Source organism: Phyllobates terribilis, unplaced genomic scaffold (assembly GCF_046119375.1).
Source record: "Phyllobates terribilis strain yellow unplaced genomic scaffold, ASM4611937v1 Scaffold_244__1_contigs__length_2968133, whole genome shotgun sequence".
Lineage (NCBI taxonomy): Eukaryota > Metazoa > Chordata > Amphibia > Anura > Dendrobatidae > Phyllobates > Phyllobates terribilis.
In genome coordinates, this window is record NW_027363004.1 from 2,167,527 (window position 1) to 2,185,675 (window position 18,149).

Genomic DNA, 18,149 nt, shown 5'->3' on the forward strand with positions numbered 1-18,149 from the left:
CCAGGATTGAGGGGAGGGCAGCATATATACCAGGATTGATGGGAGGACTAGCATATATACCAGGATTGAGGGGGGCCAGCATATATACCAGGATTGAGGGGAGGGCCTGCATATATACCAGGATTGAGGGGAGGGCCAGCATACTGTATATACCAGGATTTAAGGGAGGGCCAGCATATATACCAGGATTGAGGGGAGGGCCAGCATATATACCAGGATTCAGGGGAGGGCCAGCATATATACCAGGATTGAGGGGAGGACCAGCATATATACCAGGATTGAGGGGAGGGCCAGCATATATACCAGGATTGAGGGGGGGGCAGCATATATACCAGGATTGAGGGGAGGGAAGCATATATACCAGGATTGAGGGGAGGACCAGCATATATACCAGGATCGAGGGGAGGGCCAGCATATATACCAGGATTGAGGGGGGGGCAGCATATATACCAGGATTGAGGGGAGGGCCAGCATTTATACCAGGATTGAGGGGGGGCAGCATATATACCAGGATTGAAGGGAGGGCCAGCATATATACCAGGATTGAGAGGAGGGCCAGCATATATACCAGGATTGAGGGGAGGGCCATCATATATACCAGGATTGAGGGGAGGACCAGCATATATACCAGGATTGAGGGGAGGGCCAGCATATATACCAGGATTGAGGGGAGAGCCAGCATATATACCAGGATTGAGGGGAGGGTCAGCATATATACCAGGATTGAGGGGAGAGCCAGCATATATACCAGGATTGAGGGGAGGGTCAGCATATATACCAGGATTGAGGGGAGGGCCAGCATATATACCAGGATTGAAGGGGGGGGCAGCATATATACCAGGTTTGAGGGGAGGGCAGCATATATACCAGGATTGAGGGGAGGACCAGCATATATACCAGGATTGAGGGGAGGACCAGCATATATACCAGCATTGAGGGGGGGGGCAGCATATATACCAGGATTGAGGGGAGAGCCAGCATATATACCAGGATTGAGGGGAGAGCCAGCATATATACCAGGATTGAAGGGAGGGCCAGCATATATACCAGGATTGAGGGGGGGGCAGCATATATACCAGGATTGAAGGGAGGGCCAGCATATATACCAGGATTGAAGGGGGGGGCAGCATATATACCAGGATTGAGGGGAGGGCCAGCATATATACCAGGATTGAGGGGAGGGCCAGCATATATACCAGGATTGAGGGGAGGGCCAGCATATATACCAGGATTGAGGGGAGAGCCAGCATATATACCAGGATTGAGGGGAGGGCCAGCATATATACCAGGATTGAGGGGAGGGCCAGCATATATATCAGGATTGAGGGGAGGGCCAGCATATATACCAGGATTGAGGGGATGGCCAGCATATATACCAGGATTGAGGGGAGGGCCAGCATATATACCAGGATTGAGGGGAGGGCCAGCATATATACCAGGATTGAGAGGAGGGCCAGCATATATACCAGGATTGAGGGGAGGGCCAGCATATATATCAGGATTGAGGGGAGGGCCAGCATATATACCAGGATTGAGGGGAGGGCCAGCATATATACCAGGATTGAGGGGAGGGCCAGCATATATACCAGGATTGAGGGGAGAGCCAGCATATATACCAGGATTGACGGGAGGGCCAGCATATATACCAGGATTGAGGGGAGGGCCAGCATATATATCAGGATTGAGGGGAGGGCCAGCATATATACCAGGATTGAGGGGAAGGCCAGCATATAAACCAGGATTGAGGGGAGGGCCAGCATATATGTCAGAATTGAGGGGAGGGCCAGCATATATACCAGGATTGAGAGGAGGGCCAGCATACAGTACAGACCAAAAGTTTGGACACACCTTCTCATTTAAAGATTTTTCTAAATTTTCATGACTATGAAAATTGTACATTCACACTGAAGGCAACAAAACTATGAATTAACACATGCAGAATTATATACTTAAAAAAAACCTGTGAAACAACTGAAAATATGTCTTATATTCTAGGTTCTTCAAAGTCGCCACCTTTTACTTTGATGACTGCTTTGTACACTCTTGGCATTCTCTTGATGAGCTTCAAGAGGTAGTCACCGGAAATGGTCTTAAAACAATCTAGAAGGAGTTACCAGAGATGGTTAGCACTTGTTGGCCCTTTTGCCTTCACTCTGCGGTCCAGCTCACCCCAAACCATCTCGATTGGGTTCAGGTCTGGTGACTGTGGAGGCCAGGTCATCTGGCGTAGCACCCCATCACTCTAGTTCTTGGTCAAATAGCCCTTACACAGCCTGGAGGTGTGTTTGGGTCATTGTCTTGTTGAAAAATTAATGATGGTCCAACTAAACGCAAACCGCATGGAATAGCATGCCGCTGCAAAATGCTGTGGTAGCCATGCTGGTTCAGTATGCTTTCAATTTTGAATAAATCCCCAATAGTGTCACCAGCAAAGCACCCCCACACCATCACACCTCCTTCTCCATGCTTCACTGTGGGAACCAGGCATGTAGAGTCCATCCGTTCACCTTTTCTGCGTCGCACAAAGACACGGTGGTTGGAACCAAAGATCTCAAATTTGCACTCATCAGACCAAAGCACAGATTTCCACTGGTCTAATGTCCATTCCTTGTGTTCTTTAGCGCAAACAAGTCTCTTCTGCTTATTGCCTGTCCTTAGCAGTGGTTTCCAAGCAGCTATTTTACCATGAAGGCCTGCTGCACAGAGTCTCCTCTTAACAGTTGTTGAAGAGATGTGTCTGCTGCTAGAACTCTGTGTGGCATTGACCTGGTCTCTAATCTGAGCTGCTGTTAACCTGCGATTTCTGAGGCTGGTGACTTGGATAAACTTATCCTCAGAAGCAGAGGTGACTCTTGGTCTTCCTTTCCTGGGGCGGTCCTCATGTGAGCCAGTTTCTTTGTAGCGCTTGATGGTTTTTCAACTGCACTTGAGGACACTTTCAAAGTTTTCCCAATTTTTCGCACTGACTGACCTTCATTTCTTAAAGTAATGATGGCCACTTGTTTTTCTTTACTTAGCTGCTTTTTTCTTGCCATAATACAAATTCTAGCAGTCTATTCGGTAGGACTATCAGCTGTGTATCCACCAGACTTCTGCACAACACAACTGATGGTCAAACCCCATTTATTAGGCAAGAAATCCCACTTATTAAACCTGACAGGGCACACCTGTGAAGTGAAAACCATTTCTGGTGACTACCTCTTGAAGCTCATCAAGAGAATGCCAAGAGTGTGCAAAGCAGTCATCAAAGCAAAAGGTGGCTACTTTGAAGAATCTAGAATATAAGACATATTTTCAGTTGTTTCACACTTTTTTGTTAAGTATATAATTCCACGTGTGTTAATTCATAGTTTTGATGCCTTCAGTGTGAATGTACAATTTTCATAGTCATGAAAATATAGAAAAATCTTTAAATGAGAAGGTGTGTCCAAACTTTTGGTCTGTACTGTATATACCAGGATTGAGGGGAGGGCCATCATATATACCAGGATTGAGGGGAGGACCAGCATATATACCAGGATTGAGGGGAGGGCCAGCATATATACCAGGATTGAGGGGAGAGCCAGCATATATACCAGGATTGAGGGGAGGGCCAGCATATATACCAGGATTGAGGGGAGGGCCAGCATATATACCAGGATTGAGGGGAAGGCCAGCATATATACCAGGATTGAGGGGAGGGCCAGCATATATACCAGGATCGAGGGGAGGGCCAGCATATATACCAGGATTGAGGGGAGGACCAGCATATATACCAGGATTGAGAGGAGGGCCAGCATATATACCAGGATTGAGAGGAGGGCCAGCATATATACCAGGATTGAGAGGAGGGCCAGCATATATACCAGGATTGAGGGGAGGGCCATCATATATACCAGGATTGAGGGGAGGACCAGCATATATACCACGATTGAGGGGAGGGCCAGCATATATACCAGGATTGAGGGGAGGGCCAGCATATATACCAGGATTGAGGGGAGGACCAGCATATATACCAGGATTGAGGGGAGGGCCAGCATATATACCAGGATTGAGGGGAGGGCCAGCATATATACCAGGATTGAGGGGAGGGCCAGCATATATACCAGGATTGAGGGGAGGGCCAGCATATATACCAGGATTGAGGGGAGGGCCAGCATATATACCAGGATTGAAGGGAGGGCCAGCATATATACCAGGATTGAGGGGGGGGGCCAGCATATATACCAGGATTGAGGGGAGGGCCAGCATATATACCAGGATGTGGGTGAGCACATTCTTTATTTCTGCAGTCTCTTACCCCTGCTCCTGTCTGTGGCTACTCTATGCTGCCCTCGTCTGCTCTTTGTATCAGTTGTTTGTGTCAGTAAAACCTCAATATTTAGGTTAAATTGCCATGTTGGCACTTGGCGATAAATAAGTGGGTTTTGGATTGCAGTTTGGGCACTCGGTCTCTAAAAGATTCGCCATCACTGCTTTAAACCAATCAATGTGCAAATATCAACATTTTTGAGAAAATACAATAAATTTGATCAGATGTCAAAAAATATTCCATAAAAAAAAATTGTGATCAGAAATATAACGAAAAATTAACTCTTTAATACCATTTTTACCAAAAATTTACAGTTATATGACAAAGTTTGGGCACCCCTATTAATCTTAAGCTTAATGTTTTATAAAAATTGGTGTTTTTGCAACAGCTATTTCAGTTTGATATATGTAATAACTGTTGGACACGGTAATGTTTCTGCCTTGAAATGAGGTTTATTGTACTAACAGAAAATGTGCAATCTGCATTCAAAGAAAATTTGACAGGTGCATATGTATGGGCACCCTTATCATTTTCTTGTTTTAAATACTCCTACCTACTTTTTATTGACTTACTAAAGCACTTTTTTTTGTTTTGTAACCTCATTGAGCTTTGAACTTCATAGCCAGGTGTATGCAATCATGAGAAAAGCTACTTAAAGTGGCCACTTGCAAGTTGTTCTCCTGTTTGAATCTCCTCTGAAGAGTGGCATCATGGGCTCCTCAAAACAACTGTCAAATGATCTGAAAACAAAGATTATTCAACATAGTTGTTCAGGGGAAGGATACAAAAAGCTGTCTTAGAGATTTAACCTGTCAGTTTCCACTGTGAGGAACATAGTAAGGAAATGGAAGAACACAGGGACAGTTCTTGTTAAGGCCAGAAGTGGCAGGCCAAGAAAAACATCAGAAAGGCAGAGAAGAAGAATGGTGAGATCAGTCAAGGACAATCCTCAGACCACCTCCAGAGAGCTGCAGCATCAACTTGCTGCAGATGGTGTCACTGTGCATCGGTCAACTATACAACGCACTTTGCACAAGGAGAAGCTGTATGGGAGAGTGATGCGAAAGAAGCCGTTTCTGCAAGCACGCCACAAACAGTCGGCTGAGGTATGCAAAAGCACATTTGGAGAAGCCAATTTCTTTTTGGAAGAAGGTCCTGTGGACTGATGAAACCAAGATTGAGTTGTTTGGTCATACAAAAAGGCATTATGCATGGCGGCAAAAAAACACAGCATTCCAAAAAAAACACTTGCTACCCACAGTAAAATTTGGTGGAGGTTCCATCATGCTTTGGGGCTGTGTGGCCAATGCCGGCACCGGGAATCTTGTTAAAGTTGAGGGACGCATGGATTCCACTCAGTATCAGCAGATTCTTGATTCTTGACAATAATGTTCAAGAATCAGTGACAAAGTTGAAGTTACGCAGGGGATGGATCTTTCAGCAAGACAATGATCCAAAACACCGCTACAAATCTACTCAGGCATTCATGCAGAGGAACAATTACAATGTTCTGGAATGGCCATCCCAGTCCCCAGACCTGAATATCATTGAACATCTGTGGGATCATTTGAAGAGGGCTGTCCATGCTCGGCGACCATCAAACTTAACTGAACTGGAATTGTTTTGTAAAGAGGAATGGTCAAAAATACCTTCATCCAGGATCCAGGAACTCATTAAAAGCTACAGGAAGCGACTAGAGGCTGTTATTTTTGCAAAAGGAGGATCTTCTAAATATTAATGTCACTTTTCTGGTGAGGTGCCCATACTTATGCACCTGTCAAATTTTGTTTGAATGCAGATTGCACATTTTCTGTTAGTACAATAAACCTCATTTCAAGGCAGAAACATTACTGTGTCCAACAGTTATTACATATATCAAACTGAAATAGCTGTTGCAAAAACACCAATTTTTATAAAACATTAAGCTTAAGATTAATAGGGGTGCCCAAACTTTTCATATAACTGTATTTCTATTTTTCTCAAAAGAATTGTCATTTTAGGCCCCCAAAAATTGAAAATCAATGTAAAAAGTGTATTTTAATACAATAAAAAAATCAGGGTAATTGTTCAGTTGTATTGCCAGTTTTACAGCACGACCCGTAGCGATTTACGATCCCACAAGCCGATGAGCTACAATCTTCCTGAGAAAGGATTCATCAATGTATCAGATGCTTTCTTGCATGTATCTACATGGAGCAATACACATATGTTCCATGTCCCTTCCTCTAAGAAACCTTCAATGAACCCTCATAGGATCTACAGAGAATAGACAAGACGTCCTTTACAGTGTTACACACTTACTCGATACTCAGTCTAATTTCATCATTCATTTTACTTTCTGCTTATAAATGCATTCATTAAAATAATGAATATCTGCATTGAGGACAGTAGAAGAACTAGTTTGTGTTTGTTCATCAAGATGCATTATCTTGGTCTCGTCTTGGCACTGTTAACTGTTGGTAGGTAGGCAGAGTACTGGAGAGGTTGCTCCCGTCGTTCAGAGAGTTGCTCCGGTGCGGTGTTCTGTTGGTAGACTGACCGCTTTGTTGGTTTGCTATCAGGTGGTGAATCATATCGGTTATGAGATTGAGTTTATGATCCATTTGAGTTACCTACAAATATATAAAAAAAAATTGAAACAAAGAGAATAGCATAGATACAGACCACACTCCATACACATTTCACGCTACCCATGAGCGCTGCCTGATATTGTAGCTTATCCCTAACCAAATCAAAGGGGCACTGAGTTGCAATACCAGACACACCCCATGGACAAGAGAGGCACAGTTTTGGGGAAAAATAAAGTAGATAGATCCTTTAATGCAATATTGGTTAGCCATTTAGACATTATTGTTTTATTTGAAAACTAGAGTTGGTGCAATTCGTTTCGCAGCACTCGGTCCATCGGCCACGTCAGTAATCTTTGGATGCTGGACAGGAGCCTCAAGACATGCCTTCTACCTTCCAAGATTCCCTGCTTCTCTTCTGATTAGCTGCCTCTTTATGGTTACAGCATGATGCATATGTGACATTGCATCAGGCCGGCTAAACAGTAGAACAGCTGTGAATGCCGGGATGTAGGAGGTGGTTCTCAGGGCTCCGATGCAGCGGTCACAGATTATGGATGTGGCTGATGGACTGGGTCCTGCGAATTGACTCGCACCAACTCTATTGGCAACCTTTGTCAGATTGAACTGCTTAACTCAGAAAGAGCTTTCTGTCCACATCCATCAAAGTAGTAGCCAACAGTTAAAGGGGTTTTCTACTACTCGGACATCTCCTTCTCCATAAATATATTTTTGCCCTCAGTAAAATAATAACACCTATACTCCCCTCCAGTGTTCCAGCCGTGTCGGCATTGGCTCTCCTTGGGATCACGTGACATTGTTATGTCAAGTGATCCCTGCTGCCAATCAGCGCTGGCTTCACTCTTCCTGCCTCCAGTTATAGCACATACCTTTACATCCGGAGGAAGTAAGAGCAGCAACAGCTCTCACTTCCTCTGGATGTATGCAAGTTGGCCAAAGGTGGGGAGAGTAAAGTCAGCGCTGATTGCCCCTAGGAATCATGAGATATAATGTCATGCTGTCACGTAAGGTGTGGGAAAGACTAAGTGCAACACAAAGGGAAAAGGGAAAGGGAACCCAGACTAGGGAAAGTGGGGAGTGGAGAACTCCTAGGCTGATCTAGTGTCACCCTGTCTCCACTAATGTCCCTTTATTGGTTCTTCACCAATCGCCGCACGAGTACCTCGGCCTGTCTTTCCCTGCCATTAGGCTCAGGCTAGGGAACAGAAAGGATGAGCACTAGTTGATTCCCACGGAACACTAAAGACAACAAGGGGGTACAAACAAGGGAAAATCGCTTAGCTTTACTCGACTCCAGACAAATGCGCACACGTTCTCTAGCACCAAAGAGGAAGAAGTACTGCTCTTGCTCAAGCCTTCAAAAGGGGTAATGAATATCGCCGGCACCTCCCTCTGGCTCACAACAGGTATTTATACATCCAGACCAGGGTGTTAATTAGCCAGAAGGAAGCTAGCCGCTGGGTCGTAGAGATACATATTCTAAGAAGCTGTCTGTAAGGCCAAATGAAGAGATCTCCTGCAACCAACTGCAGGATGACTGTCTGTCACTTCTGACACACCCATGACACACGCAATCCACAGGATAGCCAGTGCAGACACCGCTGGAATAGTGCTGGCACTGGAGGTGAGTATAGGTGTTATTATTTTACTGGGGGACACACATATGGATTGAGAAGGAGTTGTCTGAGTAATGGAAAACCCCTTTAAGCCTCCATACACAATAGACTAAGCTAATAGTCTAAGGAGACATCCAGACTCTTCCCTGACAGATGAGTTCAGAGGAGGTAAAATTCAAACTGCCTGACCCTTAATGCCTGACCCTTTTGTTATTCAGGTGATAAGTTGCTGCCAGAGCCGTTTGGCAGTGATTTTCACAGTTCTCCACTTTGAAAACACATGAACATTTAACCAAGCCAAACCTTCTCGTGTATGAGAGTTGGGAGAGGTAGTGGACGGCCGAACCAGCAATCAACTTTCAGTTATTGTGTGTGGCCACCTTAACTTGTTGTTTCCCAAATTTTTTGTGTTAAGTATATAATTCCACCTGTGTTAATTCATAGTTTTGATGCCTTCAGTGTGAATGTACAATTTTCATAGTCATGAAAATACAGAAAAATCTTTAAATGAGAAGGTGTGTCCAAACTTTTGGTCTGTACTGTATATATATATAATTTAGAATCATTTATTTTTATTTAAGACAGATTTCTAGATTCTTTCTATTTGAACAAAGGAAATGTTTGATGCCTAAAAGGAGTTTTCATAAGTGATCTCTTGAGCAGCTCAGAGCTATGCAGTCTCCTTACTTCCTGATTTCTGGCAGGACGGGCTCTTCTCCCTGAGTGAGAGCTCTGATGAGCAGCAGAGCTGTAGTATTATTAGAACTATAAAGCTCAGCACAAGTTCTGCTGTAACACATTCTGCCATCAGTGGTTGGTTCTGGAATATACTCTATCACTATCACTATTTTTACACATAGAAACAACAGGGTATTTGAGCAAGCACACAGCCACAGACAATGAGAGCCTAGATACTGGGTGCAGGAATTGTGATTCTACAGGATGGATAAGAGCATCTCGTCAAAAGCCTAAAGGGAGAAGGCAGGGAGCAGCTAACTGATGTATAGAAATGAATGGGCTGGACAGAGATAACGGTATGTTAGGAGTTAACTTTTCTCCTGGAATGTGACTACTGCACACTCTCTACCAAGGTCTACTAGTGGCTGAACTCCATGGAAATGAGCTTTACACTATGTAAGATAAAAGCTCTCATTGCAGGAGAATGACAGCAGATAGAAAAAGCAAGTCCGTTGCAAACTTGCGTATTTTCATGCTGTTTAACTAATTAAAGCAACTTAGTAATTTGAGAATACCTGTTTATTGACAAAGGTGTTATGAGACTTAATGAGGTTGTCTGGTTTAGAAACCACTTGCACATACTTGGGGCACTATACAGGTTAATAGTGGGGATTCTCCGTTGTAAACTTGAACCCATTTTATGCAGACTAGAGAGCAGTTACATGGAGTCATTCCCACTTTGAAGGTCCCAGTACTTCATTCATTACATAGTCAGCTTATTGATTTCACTGGATACTGTGCAGTACCTCCTGTTTCCTTTGGTGGCAGTGCAGGAGAATTAAATGCTTGTTGCCAGATTTTTCAACAAATGGCTTATCGCTGAGATTGCCAGCAACAGATCATCTTTTAGTCAGCATATTGGGGCCCTTCTAACAAAAAGACATTAACTAATGCAGACATTCCTTTTAAGTACAAAGCATATGCCAGTATACTATCTGCAAAGTAAAAAATAAATACATGCTTAAGTGCTTAAAAGGAACGTGTCCTCTGTTGTGTAACCCCTATCTGCCCTACATGTATAGTGCATGTTGGGTGCGAGTGTGTGGAGTGGACTCTGCAACTCCACCCGCAATATACCTGCAGATTCCAGCTGTGTTATACTGCCGGTATTTGTCTGTAAAATCCGCTATTAGAGCAGCTCTAGTTGCTGCTGTTAACCCCTTAGATGCTGCAGTAAATCCCTGACCGTGGTAGTTAAGGTGCGATGTCCCAGAGGTTCACCATTTTGGATGCCCATGGGATGTTGCCTTCCACCCCCTTCACTAAGTGAAAGTGCTGCTTATGGATTTCAGTGGCAACCATGAGCCTGCTGACCGTCCCCATGGCTGCCATGTTGGTACATGAAAAAGTGGGATTGAAACATCGTATATAACCCAAAAAATGTTATTAATGAAAACCTCAGCAATTAACAAGCCCTCATAAAGCTATGTCACACGAAAGGGGAGAAAGAAGGAGAGGAACAAAGAAAAAGCGCAAAAACTAAAACTGTCCATGGTGAGAAGGGATTACATTAAATTTACTTTAAATGTCATTTTTTTTAGCTTTTCACTCTTTAACATCACAATCAAAAAAGCCAATCCTGAAGTCTTACAATTTTCACACTGGCCACTCGTCCTAAGAATAGACTCATTGTGAAGGAAGGGTGAGGAGGTGAGCTGTGACTATCATTTATTGTGAATGGTGGCTACTTTATCTGCTTTATATAGAGGTGTCATCTTTCATTGTCATTTTCAGTCATGATAATAAAACTGCTGAAAAATCTTCTGCATACAACAGGAAATATGAAACTAATTTTGGCCAGGGTGATAATTGCAGGATCTGTGGGTGTGTTTTTTTAGTTTAGATGGTTACTATAGTGGAAAAAAGTAAAAAAAAAAATAATAAATTTCATGTAAAAAGGTAATTTAAACAATTGGTTATTGTTTGATAACACATTCTCTTTAACTGCTCTTCTCTAATAAGATGGCAATATTGCACCGCTGCAAAAATAGGAAGAAGTAGTTTGTCAATTTTAAAGCAGCTTCTTGGAAACTAATGACTTAGTCATTGATATAACATCCTGACAAAATGACTGTTCACGGTCTGTTTCTGAGAAATTAATTCAAAGGTCACAACCGATATGGCTGCACTTCCTATTATCACTTTTGGAAAGACAGACAGTGGATAATGATTATTTCTATTATATATGATCTACGGTATATTCTGATTTGCTAAAAGTGAGATAAGTGACAAGTCTATTGGAAGTAGCAATCCTAAAAGTCAATATCGACCCTTTAACGAGCCTTGTCACATGACTTGGGATAAAAGCCAAACCAGAATCTCAATTTGCAGCCACGGTGTTTCAGGGTATTGCTCCTCGTCAGTACAAAGCATGAGATCCGATTTGACTGTATGAGAGGCTTCTCACTGGGATCTAAAGGGACATTTTTCTCCTTGTGGAGATTGACATGCCTGGCATGCCAGTGTATATATAGATACTCGGCACTCAAATATTCATAATGATAATGCAATTCTTTATTTCATAAAGAAATCCCAAAATTCAATGTAACGTTTCAGCCTTATGCAAAAGGCCTTTTTCAAACACTGAGAGAAAAATGACACAGATAAAGAAATCAATATTACAAAATTAACACCACAATAGAATTTTTTATTTAAATTTTTTTTTTATAAGAAAATAACATCCTGTTGTATTGTTGAAATCACTGAGATTTATTTAAATATAAAGACATTATTATATAATGTCAAATTAATGTGGGAATTCACTTACTTCATTCAAAATAAATGACAATATGACCAATTACATTTCAATATCTCATATACAGTTGAAACCAGAAGTTTCCATACACTATATAAAAAGACATACAGTATCTGCATGTTTCTCTCAATATCTGACATGAAATCAGAATAAACCTTTCCTGTTTTAGGTCAATTAGGATTACCATCATTTGTAATATTTGCCAAATGCCAGAATAATGAGAGAGCGAGAATGCAGTAAGTAATAAAAATGCCTTAAAACAAAGTCAAAGCTTTCCATCCATTTCATTAGTATTTGGTACCATTGTCCTTAAAGTGAATGACTTGGGTGAAACATTTGGGATTTCCTCCCACAAGCTTCTCACAATATAAGGCTATGTGCCCACGGTGCGGAAATGAAGCAGAAAATTTCTGTTTCATTTCCGCATGTCCTCTCCCGGAAAAACACATGCGGAATTCCACGCGCGTTTATCCTGCGTTTATCGCGCGTTTTCCACATGCGGAATTCCACGCGTGTTTATCCTGCGTTTATCGCGCGTTTTCCACATGCGGAATTCCACGCGCGTTTATCCTGCGTTTATCGCGCGTTTTCCACATGCGGAATTGCCTTGCGTTTTTTATTGCATTGCAAAGGTAATTCCGCTTGCGGAAACGCAAAATTAATTGACATGCTGTGGATTATTGCGCGCATCAAAAACGCTGCGGAAAAATCCGCAGCATGGGCATAGAACTTGCGGATTCCCCTTGGGGACCATGGGGGGCAGATTACCTAGCGTCTCACAAGCGTTTACCCTGAGGAAAGTCCGCAGCATATACGCTTGTAAAACGCTACGTGGGCACATACTCTTAGGTCGGAATTTGGGCCCATTTCTCCTGACACAACTGGTGTAACTGATCCAGGTTTGTAGGTCGTCTTGCTCGCAGCCTTTTCAGCTTTGCCCATACATTTTCAATAGGACTAAGATCAGGGCTTGGTGATGGCCGCTCCAAAACATTGACTTTGTTATCCTTAACCCCTTATTGACCAATAGACGTCTTTTTACTGATCTGCAGTATAAGAGACTAGCGTTCCCCGACAGGTGACTATCCTGTAGCTGTCACCTGTACATTATAGCTGACAACTTGCTGCATCAGCCATGATCAGTGTTGGCACAGACTATGGACGTTTAACCCCTTCGATTCTCTTGTCAATAGTGATTATGGAATCTAAATAGTTAACACAGTTTGGGGGCTTCCTTTTAACTTTATCGGCACCTTGATATCTTGATTGTGTGGTCCTGATGTTTGCATTGGCAGCTCATGGCCAAATAACTACCTCTAAAGTATGCCGGCTATAATTGCCTGTTCAGAAGTTATCAAAATCTAGATTGTAAAAATAAACTGTTTCATTCTTGTCATTCCACTTTCCATTACTTCCTGAAAAGAACCAGAAGGGTTAATGAACTATATGAAAGCAATTTTAACCCCTTAACAACGGGTGCCATATTAGTACGCACATTTGGCCTCCCCCCCGGTTCAGTGAGGGCTGCTGCGCTGAGCCCTCACTGAACAGAGCACATGTCAGCTGATTATTACAGCTGACATGTGCCCGCAACAGCCGCGGGTGGAATCGCGATCCACCCGCGGCTGTTAACATGTTAAATGCCGCTGTCAATCTCCGACAGCGGCATTTAACGCGCGCTTCCTGGAAGCGCGTCCTAAGCCCCGCCCACCGGCGACCCCGTCACGTGATCGCGGGTCACCGATGGGTGGGCATGACAACCCAGGGTCTGCAGCAGACGCCTGTGGTTGTCATGATCTGGTCGCTATGAGCGCCACCTAGTGGTCGGCGCTCATAGCACAGGACCAATTCTGCTATATGCAGGGGATCTGCTGATCCCCTGTATGTAGCAGAAACAATCGGATAGTTGCTGCTTCTAGTGTCCTATGGAGACTATTGAAGCATGCAAAAAGTGAAAAAAAAAGTTTTTAAAAATAAAAAAAAATTAAAAAAATATAAAAGTTTAAATCACCCCCCTTTCGCCCCATTCAAAATAAAATAATAATAAAAAAAGTCCACACACACATATTTGGTATCGCCGCATTCAGAATCGCCCGATCTATCAATATAAAAAAAGAAATAATCCGATCGGTAAACGGCGTAACGAGAGAAAAATTCGAAACGCCAGAATTACGTTTTTTGGTCCCCGCAACATTGCAATAAAATGCAATAATGGGCGATCAAAACATCGTATCTACCCCAAAATGGTATCAATAAAAACTTCAGCTCGGTGCGCAAAACATAAGCCCTCACTCAGCCCCAGATCCCAAAAAATGGAGACGCTATGGGTCTTAGAAAATGGCGCTATTTTTTTTTATTTTTTTTTATCAAATTTTGGAATTTTTTTTTCACCACTTAAATAAACAATAACCTATACATATTTGGTGTCTACGAACTCGTAATCACCTGTAGAATAAGAAGGGTAGGTCAGTTTTAGCATTCAGTGAACGTGGTAAAAAAATAAAATAAAAAACAACTATGGTATTGCACTTTTTTTGCAATTTCACCGCACTTGGAATTTTTTTCCCGTTTTCCCGTACACGATATGGTAAAACTAGTAATGGCGTTGAAAAGTACAACTCGTCCTGCAAAAAATAAGCCCTCACATGGCCATATTGACCAAACAATAAAAACACTATGACTCTAGGAACAAGGGGAGCAAAAAACGAAAATGCAAAAACGGAAAATGCTCCGGGGCTTAAGGGGTTAAATATGTTGAGGGGTGCAGTGTTTAACCCCTTTACAACCCAAGGTGGTTTGCACGTTAATGACCAGGCCAATTTTTTCAATTCTGACCACTGTCACTTTATGAGGTAATTACTTTGGAACGCTTCAACGGATCCCCCTGATTCTGAGACTGTTTTTTCGTGACATATTGTACTTCATGATTGTGGTAAAATTTCTTCGATATCACTTGCATTTATTTGTGAAAAAAACGGAAATTTGGCGAAAATTTAGCAATTTTCAAAATTTGAATTTTTATGCCCTTAAATCAGAGAGATATGTCACACAAAAGAGTTAATAAATAACATTTCCCACATGTCTACTTTACATCAGCACAATTTTGGAACCAAAATTTTTTTTTGTTAGGGAGCTATAAGGGTTAAAAGTTGACCAGTGATTTCTCATTTTTCCAACAAAATTTACAAAACCATTTTTTTAGGGACCACATCACATTTGAAGTCACTTTGAGAGGTCTTTATGACAGAAAATACCCCAAAGTGACACCATTCTAAAAACTGCACCCCTCAAGTATTTTTTTTTCCACTTTTTCATTTTTACGAATCAATTTGTGAAGCACCTGAGGGTTCCAAGTGCTCACTATGCATCTAGATAGGTGCCTTGGGGGGTCTAGTTTCCAAAATGGGGTCACATGTGGGGGAGCTCCACTATTTAGCACATCAGGGGCTCTCCAAACGCAACATGGTGTCGGCTAACAATTTGAGCCGATTTTCCATTCAATTTGTGCCTGTGTGCCTAAACATTGGAGCTCCACCACAAGTGACCCCATTTTGGAAACTAGACCCCCCAAGGCACCTATCTAGATGCATAGTGAGCACTTGGAATCCTCAGGTGCTTCACAAATTGATTCGTAAAAATGAAAAAGTGGAAAAAAAAATACTTTTTCATTTTTACGAATCAATTTGTGAAGCACCTAGGGGTTCCAAGTTCTCAATATGCATCTAGATAGGTGCCTTGGGGGGTCTAGTTTCCAAAATGGGGTCACTTGTGGGGGAGCTCCACTGTTTAGGCACATCAGGGGCTCTCCAAATGCAACATAGTGTCCGCTAACAATTTGATTTTCCATTCAATTTGTTAGCGGACACCATGTTGCGTTTGGAGAGCCCCTGATGTGCCTAAACAGTGGTGCTCCCTCACAAGTGACCCCATTTTGGAAACTATACCCCTCAAGGATTTCATTAAGGGGTATAGTGAACATTTTGAACCCAGAGGTACGACACAGAATTTGATAACATTAGGTCATCATATTGAATAAGTTGTCATTACTCTTGAGCGCAAGTGCTCGATAATTGAGTTTGCATCGGGTACTCAGGTATGCATCATGTACCACGGGTGCTCAAGTGAAATGCTCGAGTCCCCGCCCGCATGTTTCACGGTTATTAGACACCCCAAAAAAAACATGCAGGGATCGCTCGTGCATGGCAGGCAATCCCCGCGAGGTTTTTTTGGCCGCGAAGCATATGGGGCGGAGACTCGAGCACCCGCGATACTCAATGCATACCCGAGCACCCGATGCAAACTCAAGTAGCGAGCACTTGCGCTCAACGCTAGTTGCCATATCGTCATCTTTTTTTTTTTCTTTACTTTTGTAAAAAAAACAACCCCAACCCTAACATTAGCACAACCCCAACCCCAGCCCTAGCGTTTATTTTTTACGCCGTTCCTCGTGCGGTATAAGTGATGAGATTACTTTATTCTTCGGGTCGGTGCGATTACAGTGATACCAGAATCATATGGGGTTTTTATGATTGACAGCTGTCACACACTAAAAGACACATATTTTGTAAAATCTAGTTTTTGCATTGCCATATTTTGGCCGATAGAGTCATGTGATGGCTTGTTTTTTGCGGGATGAGTTGACGTTGTTATTGGTGCCATTTTCAGGCATGTGATCGCTTTCTATTCCAGCTTTTGGGAGACAGAATAAACAAAAAACAATTCAGGAATTTTTATTTATTTTTTTATTCTGCTCCGGGTGTGGTAAAATTGATAAAGTAGCTTTATTTTTCGGGTCAGTACGTTTACAGCGGTACCACATTTATATCGTTTTTTATGTTTTGGCGCTTTCACACAATAAAAGCTATTTTATAGAAAAAATTATTTTTTTGCATTGCTTTATTCTGAGAGCTGTAACTTTTAGATTTTTCAGATGATGGAGCTGTATGGCAGCTTGCTTTTTGCGGGACGAGATGACGTTTTCAGCGGTACCATTTTTATTTATATTCGTCTATTTGATCGCGTGTTATTCCATTTTTTGTTAGGCGGTATGATGATAAAGCATTGTTTTTTGCTTTGTTTTTTATTTTTATTGTTTACCGTGTTCACTGAAGGGGTTAACTAGTGGAACAGTTTTATAGTGCAGGTCGTTACGGACGCGGCAATACCAAATATGTGTACTTTTATTGTGTGTTTGTTTGTTTTTTCATAATATTTATTGATGGGTACATTATATTTTTATTTTTAGTGGATTATTATTTTTTTTTTATTATTATTTTTTTTACAATTTTTTTTTTATTTTTTTTTTCCACTTTCTGGGAGTTTTTACACTTTTTTACTTTGTCCCACTGTGGGACTTTCACTTTTTTTATTCCGATCGCCTGCACAGCATAGGGATGGAGCACCATCCCTGTGCCATGCCGGCTGTCAGCGCTGGACAGGGAGAAGATAGTTTGGAGATGCACTGCGCATGTCCACACAATCTTACTGCTGTCTGGTGACCCGGATGTTGTCATGACGATATCGGGTAGTCATGGCAACACCCGGGAAGCCGCGGTAGACAGCGCTGGAGGCCGGAAGAGGAGGTGAGTATACCGATCACCTCCCCTTGCCTCCACAATGCTGCGATCGACTTCGATCGCAGCATTGCGGGGGTTAATGTGCTGGGAGCGGTGCGGGACCGCTCCCTGCACATAGTACCGGGTGTCAGCTGTGACAATCAGCTGACACCCGGCGGCGATCGCGCCCGCACAGCCTGTGTGCGCGCGCGATCGCGATGACGTACTAATACGGGTCAGGCTCTTAAAGCCCAGGGCACAGACGTGTATTAGTACGTCATGGGCTTTAAAGGGGTTAAAATGGTAACACTTTTGGGTGGTTTCCAACATTCCAAGACTCGCAGGCTAAGTGCCCATGAAGCAAAAATGCTCCGGATTTTTTCTGTATCTCCCTGGCAGGAAAAATGCATGCGGATTTTACATGCGTTTTTCCCGCCAGGTAGAAGCGTTTGTCAAGCGTTTTTGCATGCATTTTTGCATGCTGGTTGTCAAGCGCTTTTCCAAGCGATTTTAGCATCACTGGGAAAAGTGCTTGACAACTTGGTCACACTATATAAATCCATGCAACCGGCATGGATTTATATAGTGTGACCAAGTTAATAGTTA